The 15426-nt window shown below is 46.1% G+C and overlaps 1 protein-coding gene across 4 annotated transcripts in view; it reads right to left on the bottom strand.

Moving 5' to 3' along the window:
* The window catches only part of Myo1b (myosin IB), a 177605-nt gene that overhangs the window by 155057 nt on the left and 7122 nt on the right, over nucleotides 1-15426 (bottom strand). For 3 of the 4 annotated variants that reach the window (XM_051153806.1, XM_051153808.1, XM_051153810.1), the window contains exon 1: nucleotides 658-801. The exons of the other annotated variant lie outside the window; for it this stretch is intronic. The gene's annotated coding sequence lies outside the window, so the exon portion shown is untranslated. Of the gene's footprint in view, nucleotides 1-657; nucleotides 802-15426 lie in introns of those variants that run through there. 4 annotated transcript variants of the gene reach the window in all.

Below are 15426 nucleotides of genomic sequence, written 5' to 3'. Positions count from 1 at the left end.
AACTACAGAATCAAAGCTGTGCCAATTCTTACTGACTGCACTCTGCTGCGTTTCTGAAGAACTGAGAGAGAATAAATCAATCTTTACAGCACACCATAATAAATTTTAAATGATGCCAAGCATGCTTCCTAACAGCTATGCTTACAAGATGCCCACTTACAAACGTTAACTAAATCTGAACAACAACCCCGCTGAACTCCCAAAGGATCTCCAAAGGTAACAGCAGTTAGGTCCCTGCATGCGGGCACCCACGCTCTAACGTGTCACCCGTACACTTTTTCCTGGAACACAGCAAAGCTATTACATTATAAAGAAATCCACGGTTAAAGTCAATCAGCCTGCCCATGCGAAGAGCCACACAACCTATGTTTCCTAGGGACATTTTGGTAAGGAGTGAAACACCCAAAACCAAACTGCACCGTAAAATCCAGATGGAGAAAAGTTCAGTTCCTCTACAAGCACTTGATCAAAAAGCATTTTCAAAAGACATGCGATTGTGAACCATGAAAATTAAAAGGCTGAAACCTGAAAATTTACATATCTGCCCTTTACATGTTTCATAATAGGTGGTGGTTTCAGAGGCGGTTACAAAAATTGGAAGTCATTTTTAAATAACGTAAGTAGAAGGTGCCCCAGTTTAGAAATTAGACTGCTTACCAACTTTTCTCCTCCATTGTTTTTTCGACTTCTCTTCCCAGCACTTTTACCACACAGTTCACATGAAAGGGAGAGACAAACATTCGTTGTGACAGGGAGAACACACTAAGTACAACAAATATTTTGCACACAGATAAGAAGGGGAAAGTAGGTCAATACCAGGCTGGCAGAGGCAGCCAGAGCCCAGGGCCAACCTGCATGATGGACTGACTGCAGTGGACGGTCTGCTGTCAATCACCCGCTGCTCTAACTGAGCACCTCGCCTGCTCGGAGCCCAACAGAAAAGAGCAGAAGACCCATCTCCTGCTTCCCAGACACTAGCAATCAAGTTGGGTCAACAACTACGAGCAATGTAATCAATCACGTGTGACTCTTCACCTCAAGATGAGGACTATGCAGATTAGATTTACATTTATAATTAGCAGTAGCGTGGCTGGTGTGACACAAGCAGATCAGAGAAAGATGGCTCGGAGGTAAAACTTGACCTCTCGGTGACCTGGATGAGAAAAAAATGACATGAACGTGACCAGAGAATGATCCTTTAAAGCGCTAAGTGTAAAGCACATTTAGCAAACAGTGACTATGTAAAATGGCGGCAGGAGACAGCCTTGTAAGGCCCTAGTGGCCAATGAGCTGAGAACAAAGCGGATGCTGAGGCTAGGCTGGAAGTCCAACTAAAGAATTTACAGCTGTCAGAGAGGCGGGGGCAGGGGAGAGCTGAGAAGACTATGACACAGCCTCATCTCTATCCACATTGCAGTGTTACTGAGGACAATTCACCAGGATGGACACAGTCTGAGGAACTGAAGTGACAACAGCTGCTGCATGCAGATGAGGGAGAGTCACCTCAGCGCCTCTGAACAGACACAGGAGCTGGGTTAGTCATCCTGCGGTTAATGTAACAAAATGCCTGCAGTCATCAACTTAAAAGAAGGAAAGGTTTATTTGGGCGGGCAGTTCCAGAGGAGTTGGTAACTTGGCCCCTATGGCTTTAGGATTACAGCGGTGCGGTGCATCATGGTAGAAGCTTGTTCACTTCATGGTAGCCAAAAACCCCCTCCTAAAAGTGCCTCAGGCAGAAAAAAAAAAAAAAAAGCATTTAATACATGGGCTTTGGAAAGACATTTCAGATTAAACCACAGCATAGAGAGCAAACAAAGAATGTTTAGTGACTAACAAAGGGAGGGCTGCTTTTCCTAGTTGTTCAGATTACACACTGCATAGAAGCAGACAAGTTAACGGGGTGGGATGGGAGGGGGCAGGCTCCTGTAGACGAATTTTAATTCAAAACACCCGAAAGACCTTCTAGGTCTGTGTGATCTAGCTGGAATACAGACACACCTTTAATCCCAGGTGACAGAGGCATGTAGATCTCTGAGTTCAAGGGCAGCCTGGTATAGAGCAAGTTTCAGGTAAAGAAGAGCTTAGGTCTAGGTGTGGTGGTGCACGCCTTTAATCCCAGCGCTAAGGAGACAGAGGCAGGCAGATCTCTAAGTTATAGCTAGTGATGTTCATGCCATTCCATTGAGTTAGGGAGTTGAGAGGCAGTGCAGTAGAGTTGAATTCATGACAGTTCAGTTCCTGGAATTCAGAGGCAGTTTTGCCAGGAGAGTTTTTGCAGAGATAGGTTTAAGAGAGAATAAACTAGACACAGGTAAAGACAGAATGAACCAGAGAAGGAGAAGGAGACAAAAGATTAGAACAGATTGCTCAAGTTAGTTTGAGGCCAAGCAGAGCAATTCAGTCAGAGGCCAAGAGAGAAGTCAGATTGAATCAGTCAGCTAGGAGAGGAGTTTAAGCCAGAACAGGTGAGTTGAACCAGCCAGCCAGAGTTCAGAAAGAGCTAAAAAGGACGAGCTTATTCAGCAGTAAGGCTCAGAGGCTGAAAACATTGTAGGCCTAGATTAGATTGTACAGAGGCTAGAAGCATCCAGGACTAGGCCTAGGTTAGCAAATGGAGGTAGTAAGCCTCAGAAATGACAATTACAACAGGCAACTACAGGCTCTAACTATTAAAAAAAGGCACAGCACAGCCTGGTGTGGTGGTGTAGGCCCATACGTCCAGCACTCAGGAGACAGAGGCAGGCAGATCTCCGTGAGTTTGAGGTCAGCCTGGTCTACAAAGCGAGTCCAGGACAGAGAAACACTGTCTTGGAGCAGAAGGTAGGGAGGAGGACAGTAGCTGGCAGCAGGGACTTCAGCTAGGGCTCCAATCTAGCAGCCTGGGAATAAGAACTGGAGTGATTCAAATGAGACGAAATTTTTAAAAATGCACCAGAGAAATCAGCCACTTAAAACCTGGGAAACTTAGCCGGGAAGGTGGCGCACACCTTTAATCCCAGCACTTGGTGGAACACTGTGAGTTCGAGACCACCCTCGTCTACAAAGGGAGCCTGGGACTGCTGAGGTAACACAGAGAAACTCTGTCTCAAAAAACTAAAAAACAAAACAACAAAACCCTGTGAAACTTACCAATGGGAGGGTGCAAGCTTGGCCTACCCAAGAAGGCCTTTCTCTCTCCCGCCCCCTACACAGGGTCCCCTGTGGCTCTGCTTGGCCTGGAACTCACTATGTAGCCCAGGCTGACCTCAACCTCCCAAGTGCTGAGATTTCAGGTTATGCCACCATGCCTGGCACATGTACTGCCTTCTAAAGCTGTGGCCTAGACAGCTGAAGAATAGAGTGCCACCATGCTAACCAGCTAAAAGGAGAGCTGGCCTTTCAAAACTATATTGTGCCATATTTGCTCCGTTCCAAATGTATAGTCACAAGTGTTCAAGTCATTTGACACAAAAATAACACTTCAAATCCACAGCCCAGCATCGAGTGAAGAGGGCAAGGTCACACGTCACGCCATAGAGCCAAACTCTTAAAGATTCAAAGAATAAACCCATACACTGCTGTTTAAAAATAAATTTGGGTTTCATACTTCAAAAGTTTACATCTTTAAAACTGCCCGCAGAGGTAAACACTGCCCTCACAGAGAATTTCACACTCTAGAAAAAGCCTTAAAGTACCTCCGAAAAAATGTGGGTACCCCTGCTCTAAGAAGCCAAATAGTAGATGACCGGTCCACACTTACAGATCAATACTCAGTGTGTTGAAAACTGATTTTCAGCTCAGTCATAGAGCATGTGCCGAGCATGTGCCTAGCATGTGTGAGGGCTCCAGCATCGATTCCTTATACTGGGGGTGGGCGGAAGGGAGAGCTCAATTCAGATGATGCGAGGCCCAGGCAATTCTTTTAAAAAGCTATAACCTTCCATGTAGAAATAATATTGATGTATATCAGCATATCACTGGGTGAAGAAAGCCCTCTACACGCTTTGCTTTGGTTTGAACACGGCTTGCCTCAGTCAAATCACGTTGAGGTTTAGCTGCCCGAAGTGGTGATGTTGAGACGTGACTGGCTGTTGGGAGGCGATGGGGTGATTAAAAGGAGCAGTGTGCTTCTCTGGAGACTGGCTCAGCCCTGTGAAGGGCAGGCTGTTGCTACTCAGCAGAGGCCCTCTGCTCCTCCTCACCTCCATGCGGGCTCCTGCGCCTCCCAGCTTTCCGCTGTGCACGGATGTCCTTAACGATGAGCTGAAGGAAAGGATACCCCACCTCGGCAATTCTGTTACAGTAATGGGGAGCAGTCGGAAACCCCACGTTTCTATGCACATCAGAAACCCAAAACAAGCCGGGCGTGGTGGCGCACGCCTTTAATCCCAGCACTCGGGAGGCAGAGGCAGGCGGATCGCTGTGAGTTCAAGACCAGCCTGGTCTACAAAGTGAGTCCAGGATGGCCAAGGCTACACAGAGAAACCCTGTCTCGAAAAAACCAAAAAAAAAAAAAAAAGAAACCCAAAACAACCAAGTGCTTAGTGTCTACCCACACATCAACTCTGACTCCTTTATTAGCATGCATGTCTGTGTATCCGGCTCAGCATCAAACAGGATCTTACTACCTACAGAGCTGTAATCCTTTACGCTGTATGTGTGTGTGTCTGTGTTTCTGTCTTGTGTCTCTATATATGTCTGAATGTGTGCCTGTGTGTCTGTAGGTATGTCTGTGTGTGTCGCTGTGTGTGACTGTGTACATGTCTGTGTGCCTGTATCTGTGCATCTGTGTCTCTGTGTCTGTATGTCTGTGCAAATGTGTCTATGTGTGTCTCTGTGTGTGTCTGTATGCATGTCTATGTGTGTGTCTATGTGTGTATCTGTATATGTCTGTGTGTGTATGTGTGTCTGTGTATGCGTGTCTGAGTGTCTATAAAGAGAAAGAATGTATGTCAGTTATAACATACCCACTGAAATAATTCTGCCCCTAGATTCCACTAGGATTGCAACCCACTCTGTCTAATTTTAGCTAAAGTTAGGGCTCCTGAAAAGAAAAGGAACTCAAAACTGAACTCTGGAGGAAAAAAAAAAATAACTTGTGAAATATAAGGCAAACTTGAATGTACATTTCCATTGACCCTTGACCTAAACTGATATTCCCACTATGCTTTTCTTCCCAACCACAAACTGAGAGACACAGTAAGAGAAGCCACAGCCCAGGGTCCCACGATAGCTCCATTGTACCATCAACTACAATTTACTACAGTTTATCTGACGTACATTTTATGACTGGGACACTGAGAATGTTGCCACAAGAGACAGAGTTGTGTGACTAAAGAAGAGTTGAAGACAGAGAGATAAACTTGCATTCATGAAAAGGGCCAAGGGGCAAATCTACAGAAACGGGCAAGAGATGAGCAGGAACAGGAGCCGCGGAGTGGCCACGAAGAGCAAGATAGTCAACGGCATGGAGGCGGAGGCAAGCGGGGAGACGTCACTGGGCTCACAGTCCATGCATGTCGGCTGGACTTGTCTCCTCAAAGTGCATATGACGAGGCTCTCATTCTCAGTACCATGAAAGGTGATGGTCCTTCATGTGTCTCCTCAAAGTGCACACGACGAGGCCCTCACTCTCAGTACCATGAAATGTGATGGTCCTTTGTGTGACAGGGGAGGATCAGAGTAGACCCTTACAAGAAGGAACAGGGCACTGCAGAGATGGCTCCGCACTTAAGAGCACTGGCTATTATTCCGGAGGACCCAGGTTGGATTCCCAGCACCTAGAGAGTGGCTCACCACCATGTGAAATTCTAGTTCCAGGAGATCCAATGCCTCCTTCTGGCCTCTTTGGGCACCAGGACCACAGGCAGTACACAGACATGCACGCAAACAAACATCCGTACACACAGAATAAAGTATAGACAGAAGGGGTAACAGATAAAACAGATCACGGGATGACATAATGGAAACACAAGGCAGCCATCTGCAAGCTATTCAGAGGCCTAAGAAGAGACCTCTGGAAAGCCCGCTGGCATCTTGGTCTTGAACTTCTAGCATTCAGATTAAGAGGAAATAGGTCTGTTGTTAAAGCTGCTCTGTGGTATTTAGTCATGGAAGCCTTAGCAAACCAACGCTGCATCCCCCACAGCCCCTTCTAGCAACTGTCTGTCTCTTCATCCACGCTGGACAGGCATCACCATTCCTAGAACGCTGTCTCTCTCTCTCCACACAAGCCTTGAAACCATCTGAAATAAAGTGTCCCCGTGTCTCTGTGGCCCTCCACTGCCAGCATCCTTATGGCTGCCCTTTCTACCATGTGACCACTCCCACTACCCTCTCTTGTCTTAGACGCTCCTTCCTCTACTCACAAAACAATGTTCCCAGATTGCTGTCTGCCACCTTCTCTTCTCATTCCAGGCTCTAGTCAGGTGTCCAACGCTTAATCCTGAACAGGTCTGTCCACAGCTTGAAGCACATCTAGACATCATGGTACCTTAATCTGGATCCTAGGCCCTGACTCCTGCCTAGGCTCCAGCCTGAGTGAAACTTCCCCAATGCCTGCACGAGCTACACATTCATGACAGCAAACCAACCAATCCGAAAAGAAATATGCCAAAAAATAAAAAATAAAAAAATTACAGCACCCAATGGAATACTATGTTGTCGTAAGATGCATCTGAATAGTGTGCAGCATTCCCACCACAGAGAAATGGTCAGTGTTTGAGATGAGAGGTCTGATCATTACATGTAATACATAGTGTTATGAAGATGCCCAATGATGTGACAATTCAAAATAACCACAGGCGTCAATACAGAAAATGTCCTCTACTATTTATAACTATGTTTCTAAACATAGAAATACGACTATAAAATGACTATAATTTTCATTTTAAAACAATATATGCTTTAATAAAAAAAAAAAAAAAAAAAAAAAAAAGGTCACAGGTATCACAGGCTGACCTCCAGAGTCACTATCAAAATCAAACTTGAGATCAGGTTCAGCGATGACTAAACTCCTGATCCTCCTGCCTCTACCTCCAAAGCAGAGGCACGAGCAAGCATGGCAACTTTTATGTGGTGCTGGGGGCCACACTCAGCGCCTCCTGGGTGGTAGATAAGTTCTCTCCCGATCAAGTGGCATCCCCTGCCCTGCAAATACATTTTCTTATTTTTTTATTAAAACTTTGTTTTTCATACAATATATTTATTTTGATCATATTTTTCTCTTCCCTAACTCATCCCAGATCATCCCCATCTAACTTCATGTTTTTTCTCTCTCTCTCAAAATAAAACAGAAAATATATAAAAACAAATTTTAAAAAGAAAAAAACTAATCAGACCAAAAAAAAAAAAATGATATATATATCATAACAAAAGAAAATCAAAAGTACACAGTAAGTAAACACAGAAAGAAACAAATCAGCTTCGTGTTGGCCAAGCACTCGTGGGCACAGGGCCTGCCCTGGAGTGTGGTTGGCTGACACACCCAGTGACACGCCACTGGAGAAGTTTCCCTCTCCCAGCTGGTATCAGTTGCAACAGCTTCTAGGTTGGGGTGGGGCTTTGTGTCCACCACTCCCCTTCTCAGGACCCGGATATTGTCTGGCGTGAACCTATGTAGGTGTCGTGTGCTGTCAGAGTCTCTGGTAAACACTATGTAATATTCTTTAGACCCATTCTCTAGTATAAGCTAGCCAAGAGCGAGTCCTAGCCCTCCTATACTCTACGCATGCTTTGGGGAATCACAGGACGTTTCCTGGAGCCAGCTAAGTCCCTCGGCCTGGCATTCCATTCCCCGACTTCATGGGGACAAATTCTCACAAAAATAGCTTCCCCCGCACCTGATCGTTCTTTGAAACTCTCAGAGTGAAGACCCTCAAAACAAATTATTTCAAGAAACCCAAGCGGACATATAAACAATATAAACTGCAGATCTGGGGCACAAGCCGGGGCTAAGAGCAACTGCTAGGGTGGAACTGAACATACGGAAGGCAAAGGTGATGCAGGCAGCCACTGTCGAGGCCACAGGCTGGTATGACGACAACATGCCTTCAACAGTTTCCCTACACCCGGGTTTTGTTTTCAGATTGCCAAGGAAGGCCAAGCTCTGAGGCTTGTGGCACTGTGGTTGCTCGGGGCCCCTGCTTTATCTTTGCCATGATGCCACAGAATCCAAATACAGGAAATCAATCTGCAAAGTCACGCCACCTCCTCTGTAGCTCTATGGTAATAGACCCAAGCAGGACAGACAGACAGACAGTCGTCCCTGCACCTGCTGCCATTCTCAGATTTAAAGAACCACTGTGATAAAGGCTTTTGAAAAGCATTAAGTCGTAGTTAATAACCCCACTAGCGACCCAGGCCCTGCTGGAGTTGCAACTGACTTTCTTAAAAGAACCAATGCACACAGATCCGTTACATTAAAATTCCACGTGAGAAAACACATAACAGAACAAGAGTTCAGAAGCAGGGGATTACTTCCGCTCGCTTCAGTGCCCAGCTCAACTGCAACCTTGGTGACATCAGCAGCATTTCTGCTGTAGGCAGGCACTTCTCCCCCGACGCCAGGTATCGCTGCTGTCTGCCCCCCCCCCCCGGCCCCCATACCTTTGCGGCCAGTCAGGGTTATTTTGAGAAACTACTTAACCACCAATTCCTGTAGATAAAGTTCTCAGGAAAGACCACTTCTCTGTGCACAATTACAGAAGGGGGGGAACCCAAGGAAGGCTGGGGAGCCTGGAACTCTCCATGAAAGAAATTAAAAGCGATGAGGTTTTGAGAAAACTTATCAGATCTGGCATGGCTTCTTTGTGAAAATGCACTGGGTAATTTTCCAGAATTCTATCCTACCAGTATGGAAAAGTTCAAATTTTCTGACACATACACAATGCTGGCGATGCAGAGAAAAATCCAAGCCCAGCACGCCCCTGAGCATCCCTCCTTTCAGAATCCAACCCTCCAAGGCTCGAGGTGTTCTTGGAGCCTCGGGTTTAATTAGTTGATAGCTTCCCTTGCTGATTCTAGGTGTGACTAGATAAAAGGGCACTTGATTTAGAGGGTGAAAAGTATTTTACCATGCAGTAAGAAATAAAGCCAGGCGCGGTGGCGCACATCTGTGATGCCAGCACTCGGGAGCCAGAGGCAGCAGATCGCTAAGTGTGTGAGGCTAGCCTGGTCTACATTCTGTGTGTAGCCAAGGCTACACGGAGAAACCCTGTTTTGGAGAGAGAAAGAGAGAGAGAGAGAGAGAGAGAGAGAGAGAGAGAGAGAGAGAGAGAGAAAGGAAGGAGTCAAATTTACTCCTTGAGCATGCATATCACTCCTGCATGACAGCAAATGAAGGACAAAGCTGGGAATTAAAAGGAGAGGCATTTAAGGGGAGACAAACAGAAGAGAGCAAAGGAGTGCAGATGGCTAGGGGTCCCTGAGGGGACACAGGGACGAAGAGGGAAATGACTCCAGAAGCAACTCTCAAAGAAAGAGGGGTTCCTAATGCGCACAGCCCATCTGCCAACTATGGGGGTCCTTCTATTGAGGTTGTTTGAACACAGTTGACCACCGTTGCATTTCTACAACTCTTTTTTTTTTTTACCCTGTATTAGCATTTCTGTTTGTTTTTTTTTAACACATTTTTATTGAAAGATAAAATAATTCATATTACATCTCATTTTCTATCCCATCCCATACATCCTCCCATTCCTCCCTCCCTCCCACTTTCACCCCAATCCCCCTTCCCTATGACTGTGACCAAGGGGGACCTCCTCCCCCTGAATATGGTGCTAGGATATCAAGGATGTGGAGAGAGAGGAACACTCCTTCATTGCTGGTGGGAATGCAAACTAGTACAGCCACTTTGGAAATCTATCTGGTGCTACCTTAGAAAACTGGGAATAGGGCTTCCTCAAGACCCAGCTATTGCTCTCCTTGGAATATACCCAGAAGATGCTCCAGCACACAACAAGAAAATTTGTTCAACCATGTTCATAGCAGCCTTATTCATAATAGCCATTTCTACAACTCTTAATCACAACAGGAAAGCCCTCCACAGTAAATGCTGCCAGCACCAGGCTGCCAGCCCGACGCACAGCATCTGAGCAAAGGCTAGCTTGGCCTCTCTTTTCCCAGTAGCTGTATTAAATTATCAGTGGGTCAGGGGAAAAAAAAAACAGCAAGGGGTAACAGTCCAATACTCTGCTATCCTAACAATCACTGTCAGCATTTCTTCCTGTGCCATTTTTCTGCCTACATATATGTTGGTCAAAAATTATATCTGTGGCTTAAATTCACACAGATCTGGGTATCCCAGGAAGAAAATAGCCTTAGGAACTCATTCTCAAAGAGACCGCGAAACAGGAACTAACACAGAGTTCTTGCTTTGGCCTGACATGGCCTATGCACACACACAGTCCTCACCCAGTCCCTATTACAGCCCAGAGAAGAATCTGTTATTACTCAGGTTTTGCAGATGAGGAAACAGACTCAACCATAAGGCCACAGACACAGGCTAGCAACACTAAGTATAAAGGTCAAGGGTCAAAGCCGATGCTTATTGGAGCCCAGATCCAGTGCACCACACTTTTTTTTCACTTACACCAACTAAACTCAATGGAAGGTGCAGATGGAGCTGCCCCAAGTGCAGAGAGCCTTGATGACCAAACAGAGCTGCACCACCAGGTGACCAAGGTGCAAAGGCCTCTGGGGAATCCAGATTAACTCCACCCACCTGGCTCTTAGGAACAGGTCTGACCTCTAAACAAAGACAGGCCTCAGGTGCCCTACAGAAGCAGTGGACAGTGGCAATGGTGGCCGCAGTACAACTAACCACTCAACTAATGACAGAGCTTAGTGCCCAGAACACACATCAGAAGCTCTAATATGCTGAGCTGAAACTGTCTTTACCCTACCCAGCCTCCCAAACCTCAAGCCTCACAGCACAGCAATGCAGGACACTGCAGGTTACTGCTGGTTATTTAGATCTCTGCCCTGCTCGCCCATGTGATTGACAGGCGTTATGGACAGACCAACATGCTATATATATATTGCTAGCCGGGGAAAAATCAAACTGCAAAGAACAGTTTCCACTGAACGCATATTACTTTCACACCATCTTAAAGCCAGGTATCCATGAGGTAGGCCATGGGGACTGTCTCAACTAAAAGCGCTGGTGGTGGGGTGTCCAGCTGCACCACAGAGGTGGTTCTCCCCTTATTTAGGCAGCTCTGTTTAGGGGAGAAGGGCGTCCTGACCAGAAATAAGTCCTAACATGTTGGCTTACCGTAAGCCACTAGTTGCACAACTGATGACTGAAGCTCCCCTCAACCCACTATGCAGAGTACCCCACCTCAGGGTGCAGTAGGTTCACTCTGTTTTTAAATTTACTTTCATTTTTTGGATATGTGTGTCTCTGAGTATATGCCACTCGGACTAGGCGATTGCAAGAAACAAGCATTTTTGTCTTGTTTTGTTTTGTTTTAAATGGCTAAGGCCAGGCGTGGTGGCACATGCCTTTAGTCCCAGCATTCAGGAGACAGAGACAGGCCAATCTCTGTGAGTTCAAGGCCAGCCTGGTCTACAGGGTGAGTTCTAGGGCAGCCAGGGCTAAAACAGAAAAACAAACAAAAAGGCTGGGTGTATGACACACCCTTTAATCCCAAAGGTAGGTAGCAGATAGATCTCTGTAAGTTCAAGGGAAGCCAGAGGTACATAGAGGGGTGTGTGTGTGTGTGTGTGTGTGTGTGTGTGTGTGTCTATAAAAAGAAAGAGGGAGAGGGAGAGAGAAGAAAGAAAGAAAGAAAGGAAGGAAGGAAGGAAGAAGGAAGGAAGGAAGGAAGAGGTCGGGTGTGGTAGCACACAGCTTTAATCCCATCAGAGGCAGGCTGTGAGTTCGAGGCCAGCCTGGTCTACAAAGTGAGTCCAGGACAGCCAAGGCTAACACAGAAAGACCCTGTCTCAAAAACACCAAAACAAAAAACCAAACCAAACAAAAACAAAACAAACAAAAAAACCAAGAAAGAGAGAGAGAAAAGAATCCAGATGCTTGTGATCCCAGCACTCGGGGAGGCAGAGGTAGGCAGATGTTTCTGAGTTCCAGCCTAGCTTGTCTACAAAGCAAGTCTAGGATAACCAAGACTACACAGAGAAGAAACCTTGTCTCAATAATAAACGAACAAACAAATAATTCTTTAAAAGAAAGGCATTTTAAAGTTAAAAGGTTGAATCAAGTGCAGTTCGGGGAGGACATATATTGTCACTAGTCAGAGAGCCCTGGATCTAAAAAGGTATACTGAAGTGACAACAGCAGTGTTACATACAAACAGACTCCTCAAGAGGGTAGAGGAGGCATCGCCTGGGATGTGTGACAGCCACAGCTCCTTCTAGGACTTCTAGTACACATCACAAAGGCCAGGAGGTCACCCAGCAAAGAGACTTACTTCAAACGGAGCATTTCTAACCTTGGCCAAGGAAGCCTTTTTATGTAATTTATGAGCTTTATTTTCCCACTCTACTGCTCTTTTTGTGGAACAAGCTATTTTGGGCGAATGCTTTTAAAGGTCTAAACCAGAATAAAGGCTTATGGATTTGAACAGAGCTGGCGGAATGCAGCAACACACTGAGTGGATAAAGGATCGCAGAAAGCAGAGAAGTGGACCATGAGAATGCTTCTTAGCAAAAACAGCCAAGCCACGCACAGATTCAGATGGGTCCGGGGACAGGGAGCCACCTCCACAGAAAGGAAGACAACTAGAGACTTGGGGTGGAGTTCCTGATCTGTCCTCCACGGTAGCATTATGTGCCTGGCCGTGTCTCCAGTATGGTAAGAGAGTGATCGTCATGACCTTTAAGGTCCCAGCATCTTCTCAACTATATCATCCCAGAACCTGGGGATGCAAAAATCAAATTACCAACTTCACAAGTTCTGTCTTTAAGGAAGGTAAGGAACATACAGACTGTAAGAGAAAGATAAATCAAGATTAACTTCACTAGGTCCAAGAGGTTTTTTTTGGTTTTTTGTTTGTTTGTTTTGTTAGAAATAATTATTTCATTTTTTTTTTTTACTATTTTTTTTATTATTTTATTCTTGTTACATCTCAATGGTTATCCCATCCCTTGTATCCTCCCATTCCTCCCTCCCTCCCATTTTCCCCTTACTCCCCTCCCCTACGACTGTGACTGAGGGGGACTTCCTCCCCCTTTATATGCTCACAGGGTATCAAACTAAGGCACCAGCCAAGGACAATACAGACCGTAAGCTTCAAACCCCTACCCAGATCTAGCCAATGGACAGGGCATTCTCCACAGTTGAGTGGAGAGTGGGGTAGGACTTTCACACGTACTCTGGTGCCTCACATTTGACCAAGAGGTTTTTAAGAAACTTCGTTAACACGGATGTTCAAGACACCTTTGAAGCCCTTGGAAAACTTGCACGCAGAGCCAGGGGTCACGGAACACTACAGGAGTGGGCGGAACACTACAGGAGTGGGCGGAACACTACAGGAGTGGGCGGAACACTACAGGAGTGGGCCGCACATCCCAGCCCAACCCGGCAGTTCACATGCTCCTACGAATACGGCTCCACGGCCTGCAGATGTTGGGCAAACCAAAATGGTTGCCTACGTGGCTCACCGTGGCAGTGCCCATTCAAAACTATAGCTGCCCTGCTTCAAATGTAAGCAGATTACATGGAGACTGAAAAATACGGCTAGCAATGCAAGCTGGCACAAACCCAATGTTTATGAAAATGAAGCTATTCCTCAAGGCAGTTGGGCTCTGGCTCGGAAATGAATAAGCACTGGATTTTCTTCTGAAGCACTTTCGGGGGGGGGGGGGGGGGGAGGGAATTGGTCAGCTAGGAAGCAAGCATGGGCTTCCTATGTGAACGCTGCGAACAGCTCTGCAGGGGCTAACAGCACAGAATCCAAAGGGGAGGGAGGAGGGGAGGGAAGTTACACACTGGAGATTGCGAGTAGGGCAGCAGGAACTATAATCAGTTCTCTAGGAGTGTGTGTGTGTGTGTGTGCACACGCACGCACGTGCATGCACACGCATATCTGCTCATGCACATGTGTGCATGTCTGCATATGCATGAGTGTGTGTGCATGTATGTATGTGTATGTGTGTGTGGGCATGTGTGTGTGCATGCGTGCGTGTGTGTGTGTGTGTGTGTGTGTGTGTGTGTGTGTGTGTTGTGTGTGTGTGTGCGAGAGCGCGCGCCTGAATGGGGGCAGCGGGGATAGTTAGGTGTCAGTGCTTGAAAATCTTTCATAAAAAAAAAAAAAAAAAAAAAAAAGAAAAGAAAATCTTTCATAAAACCTGGGCTGGAGAGCAATAGATCCACGACACATAAGACCAAAGCTAATAATCTCTTCCATTGTTATTTCAATACAGTTTTTTAATTTTTGGAGTGGGGGGAGTGGGTTTTGAGACAAGGTTTCTCTATGTAGCCTTGGCGGTCCTGGATTCGCCTTATAGACCAGGCTGGCCTCGAACTCACAGAGCTCTGCCTGCCTCTGCCTCCCTGAGTGCTGGGATTACAAGCATGTGCCACGACACCTGGCTCAATTCAGTTTTTTTTAAAGCTATTTAAAGATACTGAATTCTAGGGGCTGGAGAGATGGCTCAGAGGTTAAGGGCACTGATTGCTCCTCCAGAGATCCTGAGTTCAATTCTTAGCAACCACATGGTGGCTCACAACCATCCATAATGTGATCTGATGCCCTCTTCTGACCTGTGGGTGTTCATGCAGGCAGAGCACTGTATACATAGTAATAAATAAATCTTTAAAAAAAAAAAAAAAAAAAGATACTGAATTCTAAACTGGGAAGTGGTGGTACCTACTTTTAATGCCAGCACTCAGTAGGCAGCGGCAGGCAGATCTCTGAGTTCGAGGCCAGCCTGGTTTACAGAGTGAGTTCCAGGACAGCCAAGGCTACACAGAGAAACCCTGTCTCGAAAAACCATAAATAAAAATAAATAAATAAAAAGGGATGCTGAATTCTTAGGCTGGGTAAGCCCAGGACTCAGGACACAGAGTCAAAAGAATCTCAAGTTCAAGGCCAGCCTGAGCTACACAGAGAAAGAGAGGGCACTAGTTCAAGACCAGCCTGGGCTACACAGAGAAAGAGAGGGTACTAGTTCAAGGCCAGTCTGGGCTACACAGAGAAAGAGAGGGTACTAGTTCAAGGCCAGCCTGGGCTACACAGAGAAAGAGAAGGCAGTAGTTCAGGGCCAGCCTGGGCTACACAGAGAAAGAGAGGGCACTAGTTCAAGGCCAGCCTGGGCTACACAGAGAGAGGACACTGAGATGATTTTAGTTTTCCACCTTCCCCTAGGGCTACAGGTTAAACTTACAGGGGTTCCTTTAATACCATGGAAGGACTCTACCTATACCAGTAGCCCAAAATATGTTTATTACATATTATGGGAAATCTGTCTGATAGTTGCATATGT

Source organism: Acomys russatus, chromosome 12, assembly GCF_903995435.1.
Source record: "Acomys russatus chromosome 12, mAcoRus1.1, whole genome shotgun sequence".
Lineage (NCBI taxonomy): Eukaryota > Metazoa > Chordata > Mammalia > Rodentia > Muridae > Acomys > Acomys russatus.
The sequence above is the reverse complement of the archived record's forward strand: the minus strand, read 5'-3'. Positions and strand labels throughout refer to the sequence as shown.